Source organism: Habropoda laboriosa, unplaced genomic scaffold (genome assembly GCF_001263275.1).
Source record: "Habropoda laboriosa isolate 0110345459 unplaced genomic scaffold, ASM126327v1 scaffold225, whole genome shotgun sequence".
NCBI lineage: Eukaryota > Metazoa > Arthropoda > Insecta > Hymenoptera > Apidae > Habropoda > Habropoda laboriosa.
Genome location: NW_017100368.1, coordinates 158,334 through 161,554, shown reverse-complemented (window position 1 = coordinate 161,554; position 3,221 = coordinate 158,334).

The window sequence follows — 3,221 nt, the reverse complement described above, 5'->3', positions numbered from 1 at the left end:
GAATCTTTTTTAGCGAAATGAATAGAGGTATCAGTGTGAAACCTTCTGCAATATATTTATCAATATTTCTAATACTATGATTTTTACACTCTTCGTAAAAAAAGGTACTTCAAGGTTTTCAGTTTCTTTTAAAATGTTTCTCATGTTTCTTCAGTTATGTTTAATGAATTTTTGCCTAAAATTGGCTAGAAATTGTTCTAATTACGAGACAATTCGGCTGATACGAGGATGATGCTACGTTCCAGAGTGTACCATTAAGTTTCACCCGGATTTCCACGTGACAACGCTCACTGTTTCTTCGCGAAAGCGTGAAAACCTAACATATACATGTACATTCGTGCATTGTGCGTTGCCTTTGCTGCACCCTGACCATGATTCGACCAACAGTTTTGCATAATTACACGCTTTCATTCGTTGTGCATCTATGTCTTCAACAAAAGTCAATCAAGTTCCATTCAGTGAATCTCTGAAAGGGAAAAGAACGCATAAAATCATTGTTAGTATTTTCAAAATTTCCAAATTTTATATTTGATTACAGTACCAAGTGAGCAAATTAAAATCAATGGAAACAAAGTTTCTCAATTTGTTACAATGCCCAGTGAACGGATTTTAATTAGAAAATGGAAAATTTTTGAATTTCAAGGCAAATTTTCCATTCAATCGCGGTATCAAGTGTATAGAATTAAAATTAGGAAAAGAAAAGTCTTTAAATTACAAATTTACCACAGTTCCAAGTTGACAAATTTTTAACCAGAAAAAGGAAAATTTCTAAATTTGAAATTTTGGTAAATTTCATGTCAAATTTCGCGAGAAAAGTTTGGAGTAGGGATATGAGAATGTTACGAAGCGCAGATTGTCAAATCATACGATTTTAATCAAGTGCACATTAAAAGTAAGAAATTCATGCATAATCAACTTCACTCGTTCGCAAAATTTCTATCGCCTCTGATATCCATATGGTATCCACTAAAATTGAGCTTCAACGCGCTTTATTCAAGCACAAGTACTAATAGTAACTTGTGAAAAATCTGAAAATTAGTCCAACCTTTTATCAATGAAAATCTTCCCATTCCTTCGAAGATATACTCGTCGCGTTAAACCAGTGTCGTATACGATTGAAATAGTGTGCGCGTGGTGTCGTGTAACGAGTGAATAATAAACTTACCGCGGAGAAAGGTGCAAGAGCAACGTGAAACCTCGAGCATGGATTTCCGGGATGTGTTCGATTATGGCCGCGATTCAAGCAACCGCGAGACATTCGACAGTGTCCGGCCATCGTCATCTGAACCAGGAAAAGGTAAGCAAAATGTTAATTTAAAAAACGTTTAAAAATCGTTTTATACTTTTTATCTATCACGAAGTAACACTATTTCTTGTCAATTGAGCATCATAAACAGCATCATTTCTATTCCACCGTTCTGAAAAGCATAGAATATTCTAAAATCTCTGGCAAACATCGTCTTATTTCCACCGAAATTGTCAAAGGTGAAAGAGAAAGGAAGTTTCTTTCGATAAATAAAAAGTTATATCAGGGATAATTCGATATACAGGGTGTCCTAAAGTTTTCCGAACAAACTTCGCCAGTGTGTTCTACAGATAAAGATGAGACTAAAATGTCATGTAACAGAAAGTCCACAAATGCGTTTTCAAAAAGTTGTAACAAAAATATGAATTGTAAAGGTGGAGCGTTGCCAGCTTTTATGCAAGTCTGATATTAACCTAATATCGAATTTATCGTGCATCATATTTTATCGCAATTTTGTCTAATTTCGTCAAATGCAATATTGATTCTCTTAATTTATTCTGAGTAAATTTTTTTTCACAATAGATTATAATTCTGTCTTTCACTAGAAATGTGACATCAGGTGATCTAAATGTAGGATACCAAGAGACTACCCTATAGTGAGAACTAAGAGAAATATTACCGTAACCCACACGTTTCATTTTTCACTTATAACTTTCTAACGAAACATTTCTGGACATTTTGTTACATGACATTTTAGTCTTATTTTTATCTATAGAACACACTGGCGAAGTTTGTTCGGAAACTTTTAGGACACCCTGTATACATCAGAATAGAATTCCCAGAAACGTATAAATGTCATCGATACGTGTTGCTCCATTAGGGCATATGGTCGTGTTTCAAGCTTCCTGGAAATAAAATAGAATTTTAAGCAGTTTGCATGAGTGACAGACTATATCCGTACTGTTAATTCCTCGAAAAGGCTTGCTAAAAAAAAAAAAAAAAGGAAAAGAAGAAAGGAAAACCGAAAGGAGCGAAGCTTGTGGAACAGTTGGTGATGAATTAATTGAAATGAGCGTCACGACGGCAAATATTGCTGGCAAAACAGGAACAGATCGTGCAAAGACTCGTGAAATCGTTCGTTTTCGTGTGACCGTGACTTTAAAAGTACTTTTTCCTTTGTCTTCGCGCGAGACACGTTGCATGGCGATCAAGCGGCGTCGCGCGTGCCTCGAATTAAACATTCCACGCTGACTGAGCCAAGATAAAATGGTCGTAGAACCGTAGCTACAACTGTGTATCGACTATTTCACGTAGAACTGGTACTGTATTTTGAAACAACACGTGAATTATGACTATCGTGTCACCGTCGGTCTTGATTCGAACGGTTCTTGAAACCTTCTTAGAGCGGAGAAATTTTTAGAGGTGCTTGCGTTGAAAATATGGCGGATTTATGCACGCGTTCCGGCTCGAGAGAATGGAACTTTCGAGAGTGTTATTAGAAGTGAGATATAAATATTACTTTATGTGGATCTTAAGTAATTTGTAATATATTTTGCAATGAGAAAAAGTCAAATAATATGATAAAATAATATTTGAGAAAATGGAAGTTTCGAGGGGCTTGGTAGAAGTGTAAAATAGAAATTAGTTTACTTATGAGAATCTCAAATAATTTGTAAAATATTTCTAAAATATTTTTAAAAAAATTTTTGCATTAGAAGCTAATTGAAAAATAAAACATTGAAATAAAAGTTTTAAAATCCTATTGATGGGGTATAGTATGTCAATGTCTTAATTCATACCATAAATGATATTTCATATTTGGTGCCCATGGAGAAGCCACATTGGACCACCTCAACTTTTCCTCAAAATCAAGGCATTGCTTTTTAAACTACGCTTTTCCTATTATTCCACTTTTGTATTATATTTTGGCAAATTTTCCTGCATTTAGTTTTCAATTTAATTTAATATTAACATT